At 42.3% G+C, this 18,950-nt stretch overlaps 1 protein-coding gene and 1 long non-coding RNA gene across 3 annotated transcripts in view; one reads left to right on the top strand and one right to left on the bottom strand.

The window, feature by feature from the left end:
- Nucleotides 1–18,950, bottom strand: part of EGFR (epidermal growth factor receptor) — a 152,556-nt gene that overhangs the window by 89,763 nt on the left and 43,843 nt on the right. The window lies entirely within an intron of this gene.
- LOC135300275 (uncharacterized) lies at nt 18–17,459 on the top strand. The gene is made up of 3 exons (XR_010362130.1): nt 18–196; nt 496–598; nt 16,834–17,459. It is a non-coding gene; the product is annotated as an uncharacterized LOC135300275 (long non-coding RNA).

Raw genomic sequence — 18,950 nt, 5'->3', positions numbered from 1 at the left:
ACTGTTACAGTAGTTGTTACATGGCTCCTCCTGCTCTACCTCAGTGGTACAGGTGGTACCAGAGCCTGCAAACATTCTGGGTGTTCCCAGGAGCTGTGAGACCCACCCCTGGGAGGGTGGATAGCCTCAAGCCAATACAGCACGTTGGCTTTACTCTTTGTCCTGTGATGAGGTTTCCACCCTAAAGAGCCAACAGGTAAAGTCCTCTCTGAAACAAGATTGTTCTACCAGCTCCTGCGTGTGCCTGACACTGGCAAAGCCTCAGCCAGGGACTCCAGCAGCATACTGAAAAGCAATAGCCCGTGCTGCTACTGAACCCTTCAGGGAGACTCAGAGCTCTTCAGGGTTGCTCTGAGAAAGAAACTGAGAAAGATGATGGGTCCAGACCAGTAAACACACAAGAAATCAGTTGTCACTGTCTTCGCTGAGAAATTGCTATTAAATATCAAATCTGTGTAAGTTCTAACTTTCACTTTTTCCTGTGCCATTATAAAGTTCCTGTCTTCTCTGAAGAAGCACCTGTTGAAAATTGTCCATGAAGGTGAAATCACTTGCCATGGCTGAGCGCAGTGCAAGGGCTGGTGTCTGTTATCACATGGTAAGTGATTATCAGAAAGGGTTACCTTGATCATACAGTCCATTTATTCAGGCCTGGAAAGAATGTTCCCACTACGACTGAAGTAGGGTTTTGAACTGAAAGTATCACCACAAAGAGAAGGCATAAGCAAATTTGGGGGAAATGACCTCAAAAAGAGGCATGATTTGTAGCAAAACTCTTAGGTCCTTGATGCAAGCATTTGAATGCAAGACAAATAAAAGGAAACAGAGACTTCCCATGTTCTGTTTTTATTACACATCCCCAAGCAAGGGACACTCACTCCAGTCTTAAGAGAGCAGCTCACCAGTAAGGTGGGAAGGTTTTGTGCAGCTTTGCATTCATATGAATGAAATTTCTTTTAAGTGCACAGAGTACTCTTGACAATATACTGTTAAAGTGAAGTAACTTTGAAAGGGAGAAAAGTACAAAAACAGGTTGTTTAACTGGCTAACAATAATTTTTTTTCTGGTTAAATGCATTTACCTCTATTCTCATGTAAATGCAAAGAATGTACTCCACTGAGTCCTACTAGTCTGGGTAACTAAGGAAATTGACCAAAAATGAATGAATGAAGAAAAGAACTTAAGTCTCACTCTAGTTTCTTGTATAAAGCTATCTGATCAGCCCATTTCCTCTCCTTGTCCTCAGCCCCCAGAAGCAGTGGCAAGGTATCCAATGTCACAGGGATCGTCATTGGATAATTCTATTAAATGAAGCTGAATGCCAATCCCAGTTTGTTTTTTTTACCAATTGATGCTATTACCAGAATGACGAAAATGGAAATCTAAGAAACAGGACAGAAATGTAAAATGTGAAATGAGCTTCTGAATATGAAACCAGAAGGGGAAGATATGCAGGTCACTGTAGTCCTTTCATTCACTCTGTGTTAAGGTTTCCTGTGAGTGCAGAATAATGGCTATAAATTGGGAGCACAAGTCTGATATGTTTCCGCTTCTTAGCATCAAGCTGAGATAGCTGCTAAGAAAAGCTTTAACACTTGTGACTTGCACATCTACCTCTAGGAAACAATATTTTACAAATTCAAACAAAGAGAACTCCAACAAAGCAATAAGAAAAGCAGGTGCACTCAGTTATCAAATAAAGTACACTAATATATCTGAAAGTTTAAATGAGAGGTATAGGTGCCCAGAATTCCCTGGGAAACAGTTCATACCTTGTAAAGCTGAATAAACCACATTTTCCAGATTACTGAGGGCAAAAGATAAGGATGCCTGATGAAATAGGCAGGTAGGAACAATTTGCAGGACTGTCCTTCTTTTGATGTCTGCCCATGACAAAAACCCCTCACAGTTTGCATTACTGTCAGTACCATGGGAAACCTCAGCCTGTCTCTTCTCCACAACAAGAAGACAGCTCTGGGGCACAGTGAACTCCCAAACATTTTGGGGAGCTTTCATGGTACAAAACTCCTCTGTCTGTTCTTTCCAAAACAGAAGACTTCTTTCACAAACCATATTGAACATCAGAGTTTTTCAGCTGTAACAACACGAGACCAACAGCCTGTGCAAAGCCACGGTTTGTACACCTACCACTGCTCATTCATTCCGATGGCAATGTGGCACTTTGAATGCCCGCTGTCTTGAAGGCCTGATGTGCTGCTCATCACACATCAGTTCTCTTGCTCTTCCACTGCTTTATCACCACTAGCCCATGAAGATTCTGGTCTTGGTAGTTAAAGATTATGGGGTTTATTTATTTCCCCACTGTAAATGCTTTCCCACTGAAGCCACTTGGTGTCACAACCAGAATGTTAAACAAAACACTTGAAGTCTAAAACATGGAAAAGCCATGGCTTCATCCAGCATTTCCAATGCTGCAATGGAAGTATGTTGCACAATATAAAAAGCAGGATTCTATTTTTCATTTAGCCTGCCAGAGCATGGTTACCTCCAGCCATTTGAGGACCCTTGTCCTTTCTGCTTCTTTTTCCAAGCCTGTGCCTATCTCTAGCCCAACTCAAAGCATTGCTTTTTTTCATGCCCAACACTTTAATCTCATCAAACAGCACTTTCATCTTGTGCCAATGTTCTTACAGCTCTCACTGTTCTCACAGCTAAGAAACACCTCTTTCTAAGCAACACTAGGAGAAAAGTAGCTAAAATGCTGCAGTTAATGATCTAGATGAGGAAACATTACCTCTGTGCACTAGACTGGGCCCCAGCATGCACCTCCTGCACAGTGCTGGGTAAGTAATTCCCTTTCCCTCTATCTTTGCAGAGTCAGGCACAGAAGAGTTGAATCAAAACTGGATTTGCTAATATTTGCAAAGCACTCATTGACCATAGCTAGGACGTGTTATTACTACCTTATTGCAGAGATGACCAGCTCTGCTGCAGAGAGATGTAGCTCTTCTCCTCTGCAGCCGAGCATTTGCGAAATAACCAGCTGACCTAAAAACCTCATCAACCTCCTGTGAGACCTGCTGTAGCGCAGGGAGGGGACTCTGGGGCAGAAATCTCATTTCATCTTGTTAAACAGGCTCAGCTACAGAAAGTTAACAAATTGCTAGAGAACCATGCAAACCCCTGTCAGTGCATGACTGCAACAGAGCACATAGACTGTGAGCCATGCGAAAGACTGGTGAGATCATGAAGCAAAAAAACAAACTACAGACTAGTAAATTAGGAAGAACTTGTGTGGGCAAGTCTGCCTCATTCCCTCTGGTTTTTGTAGTAGGAAAGGTGCCATTATGAAGTGGCTGGAGCAAGTTAAACACCTTTCAAGTGTGTTCTAATAATTAGTGGTATTATGAAAAAAAACCCCTTGGCATTTGTTTAAAAAGAAAAGTTGTCTTATTTAACTACAACTCCAGTGTTTAAAGTATTAATAGCTGCCTATGCCACTACATGCTTGCATGCTTTTCAAATTGCATTTGGTAAAGCTCAGTCCATCTGTTTTCCCACACTCCATCAACACATGCAACAAAGTGAGCAGAGGCTACCTACAGTAGGGTTGGTTTTTGTTCAGAACTTTCTGCTTGCATACCAGAAATTCAGTGCTAATTCAACATGCTTTGGACACATTCAAGCTACAAAAACAGGGGGCTTGGGAAGGGGAGGGGAGAGAGGCTTTCCCTCATCACCATACACACAATTCCAAATGAAAAAGTGCCCGGGAAGGATTTGTGCATTGTGGAAGGCTGGTTGCATACCAGTGCCTCTTGACTCCAGGACAAACCTGTTGCAACATGACAATATTATGCAGCAGAAACTGGACAAGCAGCTGCTAATTCGCTGCACTAACTTCAAAACCCATAAATTTTCTTTTCAAACCCATCCAACAGGACAAAGAGAAGTTTGTTTTAGATTCATCACAAGTTCCAGGCTGGTGGCTAATTTGTATGAAAATAGGTATGGTGGTTCCTGTAAACAGCTCTCCTTAGATACTCTGTAGGTAAGTGGCTTGGGGAGCATTTGAAAAGGGATCACCCCCAGCTAATATCAGCCTGCATCAATCCTAGAAAGAGACAAATGCTTGGATGTGCAGCCCAGAAGGCATGGTGACATAAGGGGTCTTCCCTAAAGAGATCCAAGAAGGAGAAAGAACAGAGGCAGAAAATGAGAATGTGCTGTTTGTGCCTTTTCAGGTGGATTCTTCACCAGCCATACATTCTGGTCCTCTGCTGCTGTTCCTCCATCCCTTCCTGTCCCTGCCAGGCCGTCTGTCTGTCTGCCACCCCCTCCATTGCGCCGGCTCAACTGTTTCAGCAGCTGCATTCTGTGAACCAGACTAACAGGTCTGGCTCCAAAAGAAGGAAAAAAAAAACCAGCCCAACCTAAACCATTTTAATTGCCAGGCTATTTTTAAATTCTCCAGTGTTGCACAGCATGGCAGGTACAAGTGAGGGGGTGGCATTTATCAGCCCAAGGTAAGGGCAAGTGGAGAATGAGGATGTTCTTAGTGGGTAACACCAGGAAAGATTTTGTCAAATGAAATGTACATCGTAACTTTCTCCTCCATTATAATTCCCAATGGCTGCTTTGCCTGTCATTTCTTTCAATCTGGTCTGATTCTGGAGTCACACTAGACTGTGTGCCAGTAGTTAAAATCCCTTCTAATGTCTTCAAGCTTCTACAGTTTGACTTATAAAAATATTTAAATAAATCTACTTGCTCTTAGAAGAAAGCCAACCACACACAAAATGTTCAGGATTTATTTGTTTAAGGATTTTTTGGCAGGGTGCACAACCTATATCAAATGCTAGTTCAGCACTGCATGGCCATCACATTTGTTATGAAATTGTCTGAAAATACCTGGGGAAAGACACTGTGTTGAACAAACCACAGTCAGAATAAAAACTTATATAAATGAACTGGCACTACCATCCCTGGAAGCAGTTTTAGGTGAAGAAATTAAGTAGCTATCACTTAAATCTTTTGTGTAAGAAGCTTTGGAGGCTTTCTGCAAGCAGAAACAATTTTCAAAATCCAGAAAAGAAAAAGTTTGGGATTAACGCACTATGGGTTTTTTACAAATGTAATGTCTCATGTTTGCAACACAGCCTGGCACATAAGCTGCTAAGCATTTACTGCTAGAGGTCAGAATGGATATTTAAACTGCCCCCTCTATTACAGATGGATTTCTGGTGATACAGGTGGGATGCCACATACATTTATGATTAAATACACTGGCAGCAACTACCTGTATGGGCTCTGGATGTCATTTGAATCTCAGCCAGCAACCTTGAAATGGTGTTCATACCAAAAAATTCCTCCCATCAATGTAAAGGTCAAAAGCTGTCTTCATGTGAAAACTATATTATAAGTAGTTTTTCCCATTTAAAGCTTTTGTGCTTGAACACACTAAATTCTAGTTTGTGCTTCAGGACTAAAGGTTATGATTTAAAAATATGCATCCCTACTTGATTCATATCTCCCCAACCATATATTCAATGTGACTATAAAATCTTCCCGTAGCTTATGCCAATGTAACACCTGGAATAAGAAAAAGCAGTTACCATTCAGCTTGTACTCTTTATGGGAAAGTCCACATGGCAGCATTTATTCTTTGGCTAAAGATTTTTATATTTGGTTCAAAGGACAATATTCCAGTCCTACTCAACTGTAAAATGTGTTGAGGCTAAAATTTAAGCTCAGATTTAAGCTTCTTAGCCAGCCTGCTATGTTTGAAGTACTACTGGTCTCCAAAACCTATGTCATGTTGACTTAACTATGGAGCTGCATTGCTTGGCCATTAAGCTTTGTTTTACTCGTCCTCCCTCAGCTGCAGCTCTTCCTGTGGCATCAGGGGTGCTCACAACTTCATAAACTTTGACTCTCCTGCCAAAACAATCTCTGCACCTTGTGGGATTTCCCAACCATGCAGCATGCCTGAACTGAAGGCCAGTAAATCTCTTACTTCCACAGTGTTTATGCTAAGTGGCATGGAAACTCCGTGTCAATTAAGAGAGTTTATTTGGTGTCACCATGATTTTCCCCCCCCAACTCATTGCTAATTTTTATATATACAAAGGGGAAGCAGGGAGCTCTGCAAATACAGGAGACAGTTACGAGTTCTTCCTTCAGCTGCTCTGCTGCTGCTTGAAGTCAGCTTGTAGGGATGGGGTAAAATGAAAACATGTTACACAGAGGTTTTCTCCAAACAGTCTGGAAGTGAATAATGCTAGGAGGTCCATAAATGTAAATGGCAATATTGGGAATATTGCGAGCAGAATTATTTTGTAGTGCAAAATCACCCAGTTCAAAGAAAATCCAGACGGATGGGCTATTGATCCAACTCTCAAAGCTGGAGTAACTAAAATATCTCTCTCCCCTGTGCTTGGTTCACTTTTGCTTATGAATAGTGGAGAATGTAATATCAATCTGGAACCTTCCAGCCTGCTTTTGACATCTATATAGCAGGCACCGGATGCTTGCAGAGGCTCACAGCACCTTCAGCTCCAAACAACCCTTGGTTTTGTTAAGATGATAGCAGTGAACAGCCAGACTTTCACTCACTGCTTTCACAATGTCAGCCAGGTTGTAATTTGCTGGGAACAGGATGAGGCTATCAAAGCAGCAGTGGGGAATTTTGTTCACTGCTATTTTTCTTCCTAAGCCCAGTGTTTGCTTGAAAATGTATTATTTTTTCTAGGAGAGATTTTCATTCACAAGCAATTTGTCAAGCGACTTCAAACTTCTGGGACTGTATTGATTCCAGAGCTGCAATTGCAGTTGTCAGCAACATGGGCTCCTGCAATCTGTTAAACACATTCCTCGAAGGTGGTTAGTATCCTCCCTTCTCTTTTCCTGTGGGAAAGAGAGTCACAATGAGCTCTCACTCACCATTCCCTGAAAGGCTTCTCTGGGATAGTTTATTGTATTAAACCCTGCTGGTCTTTGCCCTTCCTCCCTATGAGCCTGCCTTACAGCAGAGCCAGCTGGGCTGGCTGATGCCTGGCTGTAGCCTGCTGGCTGATGGCTACCAAGGAATGGATCAAGTCAGCCATAAGGGCTGGAAACCCAGTGCTCACCACCTCTGTCACCCCAGAACAGGGACAGCAAAGCCACAGGGGCATCCAGGCAGAAAGTAACCTCAGCTTAATTTGGACAAGAGTAAAAATCTTCCCCTCAGTGTATCTAAACTTGGGGTAAGAAGAGGGGGTTTTTTGCTAGTTTTTTCTTTTTTTCCTTTCTAATGCATCCAACATTAAAACTGAACTGGTAGTTCAATTGTTGTTTCTTGCTGCTGCCTTGCTCAATTCTGGCTGTGGCAATCCCTGTCTGTAAGAAAAGGTGCTGAGTCACACACAGCATTGAACAGACTCATTCTTACATCCCCTCTTCTTCCATGCATCTTTCCTTTGCAAATTAAACCCTTTTTCAGACACAAGAGCAAGCTGAAATGAGGTATAAGGAATAGCTGGGGCTGCTCGGCCAGCCGTCCAGCTCACAGAGCCTGGCAGAGGGCCACTGAGAAGCAACGGTGCTGGGCTGATTTGCACCAGCTGAGGCTCTGCCAATAACCCTTTTAAGGATTTGGAAAGAGTCCCGGTGAACTAACAGGCTGAGAGATTTTAATCCGAGTGAAGGGGAAGGGCCATTCTACCCAACCTTCACCTCCTCTGACGGAGGGGGAAGGAACAGTGGTGCAGAAATTATCTCAAATAAAAACAGGTGTTGGCATACACAAGGTACTGCCTGGAAAATAGAACTGCTGCAGCTTAAAGCAACATTCCTTCATACCAGAGAGATGAATAATATCAAATAATACATGCAAGAAAAACACTATTCTCATCAATTCCCCATTTCCTTCCCCGTTGCACTTCTCAACTATGACCAAGATCAAAGACAAGGCTATTCCGATGTATAGCAAAGGAATTTGCTTGATTTATTTTAAATGAAAATGCAACAAACTTGCCAAAAATAACACTCCCAAGTATTTGCACCAGAACAATCCCACCAAGGGTGAAATGTGGACAAGTGGCACCAGGGCTAAACTCACGACAGTCAAAGCCCAAGAGGGATTACTTGGCTTTGTTGTAAGAAACTCCTAAGCACTTTCTCTTTCAACACTGCTGAAATTGTTGCTAGCAACGAAGCAAAGCAAAAACAGAAGAAAATTTGGATCTAACACGCTTTCAGCAAGAGCAGGCATTAGCTGGCAGGCTGCATGGCCAAGCAAACCTTGCAGGGTTTCTGCCAAGCTCTGCCAGAAACACAATATAAGTAGTCAGCCCCTCTGAAAACTCTGCAGTTTGCCTTAAATTAATTTTACTGTCATATCATCTAGCCATATTCAATGCTCTTTACAGGAACTGCTATAGATATCACAGTTATCATGAAAGTATCAAGGGCAAATGACATGTTTTAAGAGCAGCTACTTGAACTGCAGCTCTTTTGACTAAACTTACTCATAGACAAGCTTTCTACACAGGCATTGCACACTTAACATCAAAGGCCCCTGGCTCTGTTTTTAAATGGGTGTATAAATGCATAAATGGTCCTGTATCTCAGAAAGCAGAAGACAGTGGATAAATGCTAAGTGCTGTTGAGAGAGCAGGACATACTAAAGGCATTCATGGAAACACCAGTGTACAGACAAGACTGATGTCTATATGACTGCCATGATACCAATTACATTGTATTAGTCATCATGTTCCTCTAGATATTAGAATCCCTTTCTCTAATGAACTGCAAACATAAGCTATTCCAATTCTCTAAGTAGGTCACAGGATGCTGGGACACGAAAATCCTTCCATCCATAGGCAGCAGCTGTAACAAGTGCAAAATAAAAAACATTTGTATTTCATCTGACCCACCTTGTTTTGCTGGTATGCTTGGCTTGCTACTCTTTGCATGTGGAGAGGAAGAGGCAGCACAGCCTATAATGCTATGTTTGTATGTACCAGGAGCATAGGGGAGCAAGAAGCGGAGAGAAAATAATCATGCTGAGCTCCCAGGGCAGCAAAACCACCTGGCTACTATTAGAAAACCTTCCCCAGTTTCCAGTCCATACCTGACCACCTAGTTGGATTCTGCAAGGGGTCTGGGGCTTTCAGTTTGTGCTTATTTGGGAGGTGGTTAATGGGATTTAATATCCCAAGAGTTACCCATGACATGACAGGATATCCCACATTGGCTTTAGTGCTATATTGGTTTTCTCTAGCAGTTACCAAAAATGCAGTGGGCTACCCTCTAGCTTCTCCTGAAAGACCCCAACTTCCCCCACCCTAATCTCATTCATATTTTAAACACAAATTAACTACTCTGGCCAAAGAACCAGAGACCTGATTTCCAGTACAGCCCTAAGTACAAACATCTGTACAGGCACAGGGTGGAGGTGGGAAACTACAGTAGGTGAGTATGAAAGAGGGGGCAAAACAAATATTCCCTAAGCCAGATTTGTGGATAAGGAACACAGTCTTGGAAACAGTTTCCTAAATACATGTATACAATAAATTATATTGGTATTTCATTCCCTGCCTGTACCTGTACTCCACTGCCTATATCAACTTATTATACACTGTACTTACAAATGTTTTAAATGCAGTAATGGAAGTTATTTAACTGAGGGTCTGTTCCACATAAAGCCTTCTCCCCTGGTTGTTTCTGATTAATTTTGGTTAAAGCTTAATAGAGTAATACACATTGACAGGCCTTTCTATATTTCTCACTGAAGAATCCACTCTTCTCCTGCCAGCTTAGGCTACAGAAATCCCTCAATTTAAAAAAAAAAACAAACAAAAACAACCAGTTGAGATTCATTTAAAGAACTCTTCCTCCTCTTTAACTTTTGCAATTCATTAGACCACCATAATTAAACCAATGGGAAATCTTCCAGTTCCCCAGTGGGTTTTTGTTAGTCAGGGGGAAAAAAAAAGTTTTCCTGCATGTGCCTTTCAGCTTGCACTGAGAATCCCAGGCTTTTCGTGTGAGCAGCTGCAGCAGGGTTACCCAGGGTCGGCTTGGGTAGGAAGCAAAGGTTTCCTCCAGTCAGATAGGGGAACATAGCCATGGTTGGCAAAAGGGAAAAGAGAAAACAACTTCCCTTCAATTCAAAGTGCTTTTAAAAAGAAAAGCAACAAGAAACATTTCAGGAAGGGACTTTGCTAATGGAGAATGATGAAGAGAGGAAAATCCAGAAAAATCTAGATGAAGTGCTAAATATTCAGCAAAAACTGTAAGCAGAATCCAAATAAACCACTGACACAAACTTTTTATTTTATATCTGTGCACACAGCCAGGGTGCTTTACCTTGCCAACCTGCTTAATATCTTTCTTCCAAACCTCAGTTTCAGCTGAAGCAGCCTGGACTCACATGGTGCCTCCATCCTTAACTAAGCAACCCATATCCCTAAGAGCTTAGCATCCCAGGCTTCCCAGGTGCGTGCTTACACACAACAGCACAAGCCCACACACATGGCCCCGCTGTTTTCATTGTACTGCGTTTCCTTTGGAGCAGGGCAGGAGGAACAACCCCCCCGACCCTCAAAACAAAGGGGACAAGGGACAAATCCTTCTTGAGAGCATGGGCTCTCACCTACCAGCACCTCACACAGGCTCAAGTAAACCCCAAAGCGGTATGGGAAGATGCCCAGGTCAGAATGCAGGTATACTCTGCAGGTTTTGCTGCATCCAAGGCTCCACCTCTCTGGGGACTCGGAAGCCAATAATAAACAAAACCATCCTCCTCCTCCAAAATCCTCCCAAAACCCTAAAAATGCACTGTGACTTGCGAAGTTCTTGGACTTTAAATTTCCATCCTGTTTATGAGAAAAGGCTATTATTAGTCATAAAAGAAAATCAAAGCTGATCCATTTTAACATTACTAACCCCAAGAGCAGCTCTTTCTATTCTTCAAAGCCTGCCCCCCCACTTGTACACATGCTCATTCTCTTTGTCCAACATGTGCCACTCATTAAAATCTCAGGGAGACAAGTCTGCATGGACACCTGATGAAAATACCTGCACAATTATTTTCACTACTGGCAGTATTCATATCTCCTCTTCATTGAATAGGGGGGAAAAAAAGGATAAATCAGGCTTGAGAATATTTGCTTAAAACTTAAAAAGAACATATGAGCAGGCTGGGTTTTTTCAGAAGAAAGAAAAAAACCCATGCAGAACCTGGCAGATTACAATAGCTGTGGAAACTGAAATTCAGTTTATCTCCAGAAAAACTTCAAGGAAGGGATGTAGCAGAAGCTACTCCAGTTAACTACCCTGGGAATGCCTGCCTTCAGCAACAAGGATACTCCTCTGCCGCAGCACAGAGGCTGCACTGACCAGTGCCAGCTGCATTCTGCAGAGACCTAACAGCCAACAGGGATGTGACACAGGGATGAACTGGTGGTGTAGGTATTTAACAAGACAGACAAAACCCCCCATGTTTCTTCTCCCCCCCCCCCCCCCAATATATTAGTGTTATTGCTATATTAGTGTTGGTATTGCTTTACATATTCTCACTATTTTTCTCCCAAAGCATCAGCATATATATGACATACATACACAGATGTTCAAATAATCTCCAAACCCAATATTGACAGGTCATAGATCTTGTTTAGCATGTCTTTATCCTACAAGCTGAACATCTCACTGGGAAACCACCTACCTGTAGGGGAAAAAAAAAAAACCCAAACCAAAAAACAACCCAAACAACTCTTATTATTTGGTTTGCGACAAGATTAAGGACTTGAAATGCAGATATTATTTTCTTGCTTCAGACTACACCAATCCTGTAACAGCAGATCCCTGTTGTGAAATGAAAAAGAGTACAATTCAATATGCTGTTCATGAATAATCCAATGTGGGTACAGAGTTATTCAGCTACAATGCAATTAAGAATGAAAAAGAGAGGGTAACAGTGGTAAACACCCAGGGATATTTTGAATGTAATTGGGATTAGCATGTAATACTCTTACAGCCTTTTGAAGAGAGGCTACACAGTGGCATACTGAGAACACAGGCATTTGAAAGCCCCAAGCACCTCATTTAATGATCCTTTCAGCTGGTGTAAGTTGCTTTCAACAGTGGGTTCATTTGCAGGGACTTTAACCCAGCACTGCTGCTTGAAGTTGAGCTCTGCTGGGGGGAGCAGACTCCAATGCTGAAGTACATTTTGCAGTACATCTCACACAGAGCTACTACATGCAACACCAGGGAGTGTTTACCTTGAGGAGAACAGCAGAAAAAGACACATTTGGAGGGCTGCCAATGGGATGGAGGAGGTGTGTGCAATCCACCTAGACAGAGTCGACTTGGAGAGCAGGTGTCTATGTCTATATGCTTTCTGTGCACAGTTCTTCTAGGGGATATATAAATAGGGGGGAAATAATCAATTACTATTTTCAACCTATGTTTTGGGAAGATGAATAGGAAGAAATCAGGCAGCCCTTGATGGTTTATCCTCTGCTCACAGAAGTATTTACCAGTAACTGCCAATGTTCTGGTACTGCCCAAGCTGTTTAAAAGGCAATGGTGCAAATACCTGCAGCCTGTTTGCAGAAGCAGAGCACCCATCCGTGTCTCAGACACTTGTGCTGCTCTTGCCTTGAAGAATGCCTGAGGGAAGGGAAAGGTCTGGTCCAGAATCCAGATCACTGTCAGGGCCCCAAGACATAACCAGCAGTTATCAGCTCACAGAGGGCATCTTCAAGGCTCTCACAAGCCTAAGCAGAGGGGCAAAACTGAAGTACTGTGAATTCTACCTGGTGAATTTCCACAGCATGCTCATTTTTTGGTGAATGAGTCTACAGGAGGATAGTAGGGAAACTTGGGCACACAGCAGAATGAAAAGTAAGGGATGTCTTTGATATTTTTTCCCTTTCAACCTGCTTCAGACCTCTCCTTCAGATCACAAGTGTCAGAATGGTTTTATAAAAGCCAAAGTCTGCGGTAGGGCTCTCACTGCAAAGGCACTTCTGTCCTTACGTAGTCTTTGAAGATTTTCTTCCAAGCTGTTCCCACCGTGTGTCTCCTCAGTTACCAAACCCAGTGGGAATCAGTTGCACATGTTGTCTCAAGTATTTCTACAACTGCACAGCTTTGTTTGTATGTGGTGGTAGTGGGGAAATGACTTTATTCTAAATATATCCCCCCTCTTACATCTGGGGGAAGAACTAGGGATGAGGTTATCCTTTTAAGTGCTGGTAACCGGGTCTAGTGTATTTGTTATTGCAGCACCTCTGAGAAAACCGAATTAGGGACTGTTGTGCTAAGTGTTGTTTTTCTCATGTAAAGACAATCTCTGCTCTGGTGAGCTTATACAAATCCACCTTCTGCCAACAACTTAGCAAAACATGGAGCACATATTCCGCTGACTTGTGTCTGCAGCAGTCCCACTGAAATCAGTGAGGTTGACCTACTTGTAAATGGAGCAGAATTTGATTCCTGTGTTTATTTGTAAATGGCTATGGAAGAGGCTGACAAGTCTGCATGGAAAAAAGATAACTCAGAACATCAGAGGTAGCTTCTGCTTGGACTAAACTTCAGAGGGTTTGAGGACAGACCATGGGAACGGATGGATGAATCCTTACAAAAACAGAAATGGGACTTAGCAGCTTTGCTTTGTTAACCTGAAAACTGCTCAGGGAACTCCCATGCTGGGAGAATTCATGTGATCTCACTATTACTTACTTTCCACTTTACCATTTTTCATTAGTGCATGTCCCTTGAATTAAAGAAAATCAGTTGCAGGTAAATAATATGCCCAAATATTGCAGCAGTGGCAAATTGAAAGCAAAAAGCAAAGGAAAAACTCTGTGCAGGTTTTTAGCTACACCATGCAACCAGCAAGGCAGCACAGCCTGAGACATGCTTCATCAGCCAGCCATAACATTTGCAGCTGGCTTGAGCATCGAAGGCAGCACAGACCCAAGCATGTGCCCTGTATTGTAACAGGAGAGCATTGGTATTGCCAAGCAACTTCTGGCTGCCGTGCTTTTAACAGGGACAGGAGAAGTGAAGGGACATAGCTCTGAGTCAAAGTAATTAAAGGTTTTGGGATTAAGATACCAACACCACTGTTTATCTGTAAGCACCCAGGAATCCTGGGAGCAGCTGCAACTGCTGCTGAGTTGCTGTGCCAGATTCAGCAAGGACCTTCCTTGACAGACTCCACGGGGACAGGAAGGGAAAACATGGATGCTGGATGAAGCCCCAGCAGTTTGGAGTGTATTTCTGAAACTTGCACCTCAGCTGCAAAAAGGGGTTTTTGGAGACGACAAGTTTCTAAAACCCTAGAAAGTATAAGCACATAAGAATTGGAAAGACCCTAGATTTGCATTTGGAAACAGCTGGGAATAAAGCATCTCTTCAGCATCCTGCAGAAAGCAAGCCAGCCTGCTGAGAGACCTGATGGAAGCTGTGATTCTCACTCACTGACTAGCCAGTGTGGTGGGCTGAGAGACAGATAACATCATGTCTGCACCCTCATTTCATGTCTTCACCCCCATTTCATTCAAAAATTTGGGCAGGAAAAATGTATACTGCCATTAAGTGAGCTAATATAGAAATTATTTTAAAGCTCCCTGGGAAAAGTCTGAGCACAGGCAAAGTAAAAGATCTTAAAAATGAGCCTTCACACAGGGCTCTCCATCACTTCCAGGATTCTCTAAACCAAGCTGGCATGCTGCAGTATGAAGCCAGTTTTCACTGGCACACAGTAGCTCCTGGCTTTCAGTGATTTCCAAACTCGGCAAAAGCTAGGAGCCAGGAACTACTACCTCTCACAGACACTGTACCAGCATGCTTAATTTGGGAAAGGAAAATACAGTCTGGCACATTAGCCCTGAACAGCTGCCAAGCCCTGCTCTCATCTATGCGGTGCTGGAGTCGGCCAAAAATATGGGGAAAGAAGTCCAAGACCAGGTTGGATTTCCTGAGTAACAATCCCCCTTCCCAGCCATCTCAGTTTCAGTGTGCTCACCACCTTCCGAGCATTACAGGCAATCAGAGCATGTATTCAGAGCTAACAGGAACACCAAACCACAAGCAACCTGGGAGAAACTGGGGGTAACACAAAAGTGAGTCTGCAGAGGTGCTTGCATACCCTGTAGTGTTGAAATAACCAGTTCTGGAGATTGTGCCAGGGCTTGGTTACCATCCTGCTTGATACCACCACCAAGCACGACAAAAATCTTGCCTTCAAGGCTGCTCTACAGTGCACAATCCTGTGCCTAATCCAACTATAATTAAATAAACCTAATTTCAAATGGGAAAATTTCAAACCTATGAAGAAGAAACTTGCAGCTATTATATGCATTAAGAAACATTTTGGAATTATTAATACATGTGTTATTAAAACATGTTAGGCCTAAACAGAAGAAAGCCCTACGTGTTTGAATCATTTACTACAATCACCTGTATGTTTTCAGAAGTCTCAAAGTAAACAGGTCTCCATAAAGGAGTTTCATTAAAATAAATGTACGATAACAAATGTGGAGAGAGCTGTATTTATTTACATTTTAAACCCTAAGAAGCACTGAAGTCTTATTTCATAACATTCTCTACAAGCAGGAAGACTAAACCTAGCATTTTGGGTGGGCTTCTTTGGGTTTGTGAGGTTGTTGGGTTTTTTTTAAAATTGTAATTTAATCACTTGTTTCCAGGATACTGGGCTTTGAAGAAAATGTCAATTGCCAATTGTCAAATGTCAGTGCTGCTGGAAATGGAATAAAATATATTCTTGTTTGCAAGTACATACAGGATCTTCAATTTGGCTTTGACCAGAACTAACCAGCAGGTTTAACCTCAAAAAACATGCTCCAGAAAACAGGCATAAGTATACAGGCAAATATCTTTGCTTGCCATCTTTTGTTGCAAGTAATAAAACTTTGCAAGTTTTCTGCATTCACTGAAGGAAGAGCAAGAAGAAAGGAGTCTGGTAACACACTGTAATGCAAGACAACAATATGGTTTGGAGATCACAGAGCTTAATTTAAAGCCATGCTATACATCCACAGGCTCAGGAATTGCTTTTAGCAGCAGCTACAATTCCTGTTCTCCATCCCCAGAAGAGTTCAATGCCAAGGTGGATCGGACTTGATGCAAGCAGAAGGTGTCCCTACCCATGGCAGGGCAGCTGGAACTGGATGGTCTCAAAGATCCCTTCGAGCCCCAAACATTCTATGGCTCCATGAAGGACACAAGTAACGATGGAGCACATTTGCTTCCATCACCCTCCAGGGCTCCCACTCAGCCATGCCAGGCCACAGAGCAGCTGATGGGTATCCCTGTCCACTACACTGATACTGGCTGCCCCAGTGAGGCAATCAGCTCCACACCTCTCACTTTCCTCCCAAACCTAAGTCACCCTGGAGTTTTCAACCCAAGGAATAAGCCCTTCTTAGCTGTAATTTCAATGGGCAGTGGTGGAACCAGCAGCTGGGACCAGCTTAGAGAGTTTTCTCACAGTGATGAGTTTATGTGTGCCGTCTCCTCAACCCAATAATTTCCCAAACCAGGAAGCAGCAGACAAAGTAAGGTGTCCTCCCTGGACAAGTATTAAATAAAGGAGATCAAATAATCCATTATTTTGAAATGTTCCTACAATTTATACTACTCAAGATATCATAAATCTCAGAAAAACTAACCAAAGCTCCCAAGATGCTATCTTAGATTAAAAAATAAAGGACTGTCTTGGATAGATATACTACTGAGAAAGGTCTTAGGGAAAAAAAAAAGCAAAGTTTTTCCCAATGAACCATATAGGTAAGGGAAGTGTCTTATTTTTGAATCTGTATTGATTTTTTATGTTTTCTTGCCTTCTCTTAGGTTCAGGCAGCTAACAATTAACTGCTCAGAAGCAAAGGATAAATGTAAAAAGATGAAGCCACTCATTTATGGGAAAGCAAACGTGCTTGGAAAGCAGCAGCAAACACTCTGCTTGATCCACTGTCCAAAAGAACTTCAAGTGTGTGAAAGAGTACAAGAACTTATGTAAATAAGTATGTTTTTGTAAGCCCTGTTCTTACAAAACCTTAATATTCTGGACTCACGTTGCTAACTTTGTGACTTGAGGGAGTAGAGCAGCTGGTCTGTCACAAAAGAGTGACCCAACCTCTTGGACACAACATAGACTAAACAATGATAGCCCACTTTCAGAACCTGGCAGAAGTGTCCCAGCCTCACCCCATCCTTCTTTAACCACAGGCTCCCTTCCTTGATCTCTTTATTTAACATTCACCACCTGCTTACTGCTCACTGCCTAAAAGCTGCCTTAGTTTCTGGAGTTGCAAGAATGATGTTTCTCTCACAATCCAAACCCCTTGGTTTTATCAGAAAAGAATGGAACCATCTTTTGCTCTTTCTCATAATTTGTTTGAACAAACAATGCTTTCAAGAAGAAACAAAAGACACTCACATAACCGAACAAATGAATAAAGACAAATTCCACTTGAACTGACCATCCCTAAGTGGACATGTATTTTCTCTTATAGTGCTAGCACTGCCCAGGTGAAGGGACTGAAGAGGTTTGTGAAATAATTGTGATGTCCTCATGGTGCCCACCTTGCTCCTCCTCTGTCTTTTCTAAGGAGAAATAGTGAGTTTGCAATTAATTACGTAACATTTTAAAGCAGTAGTACTGCTTCATGTATCTTTCCCCTTGGAATTTAGCTAGGGTCAGCTATTGACAGTATCTAATGAAAAGCTTTGAGGGACTTCATGATCAGCTATCATTTTCAAACAAGTTTTGGTGAAGAACAGAGATGCACACAAAAACAGCAAGGAAAACAAGCAGAAGCAAATGTTAAAAGCCCCTGCTTTTCAGGAGTACCATCAGAAGTTAAAGTAACAGGAGGAGGACATTTCCTCCTGTCCTATAGCTTTCCCATATTAATCCCCTCTCCCCTCCTTGCTGGGTGGTATAGAGAGAATCCATGCTCCTGTTTATGATGTGCTTCCACTCCAGCCCACTGGAGCTCAGATATTTTACAGGCAGCCACCACACAGTCAGGTAAAACATGGCAGACCCAGCTACTGGGGTCAAACCAAGTTAACCTGAACAATGTGTGATGGGCCAGAAGAAAAGGAGTGGAGAGGGGAGTGCAGTTCCAACATTCCCCTTAGGAAGTTGACTCTGAAGTTGAACACAGTTCTTTCACTTGTTTTAGGAACTATGAGCCATGCTGGAATAAAGCACGCCTCATCCCTACTTTCCTTATAGGCATTTCCATGGGTTGTCCTAGAAGAGGATCTTCAGGGCCATACTTCATTATCAGCCTAAGCATCACCTCTTTTAAGGGGACCTTGCTTATGCCTGGGACCACTGGTAACTCACCCCAGGAATGAGAGCAACAGGAGCTCACCTCTTGACTGCTCACCTCTCACTTGCAGATAGTTTTACACAGGCAGAATTTCAAGCAACAAATCCTTGTTTCAGCTGCAATAATTCACTATGGAGAAGTATTCACTATAGAATGTATTCACTATAGAATATATTCACTATTCCTATGGAGAAGCATGCTTTCCTATTTTAGTGCATGCACATTCTCTAGCCGCAGGGGACATTAAGCTTCCATAAAGACTATTTTAAGAAGTCAGCTCATCTTTTTTTTTTTTTTTTAATTCCTATACTCTACTATGAAATGGAATAAAACAAGACAATTTGTCATTAATCTGTCAATTCAGATAGACCCACTGAGCTAAGATAATGGCGTATATTGAGTAGTACAAGACTGAAGAATTATGCTGAGCTGAGAATGTGTTAAGTTGCCATGAGAAATCTGTGGGGTCTCAGCATGATATCACATTGTAATTTCCATTCAAGTGAGACCCTCTCAATCAGGATGCATTAGAAATGATCTAAGGTTTCTGGTGTTGCATGAAAAGCTCTCAAAGCTCCAAATCTACACCAATGCTTTTGTTTTAGCTTTCTGTATAATAGAGAC

The sequence above is a fragment of the Passer domesticus genome, chromosome 1, assembly GCF_036417665.1.
Source record: "Passer domesticus isolate bPasDom1 chromosome 1, bPasDom1.hap1, whole genome shotgun sequence".
In the NCBI taxonomy this organism is placed as follows: domain Eukaryota; kingdom Metazoa; phylum Chordata; class Aves; order Passeriformes; family Passeridae; genus Passer; species Passer domesticus.
This window is presented reverse-complemented; position numbering and strand designations above follow the sequence as displayed.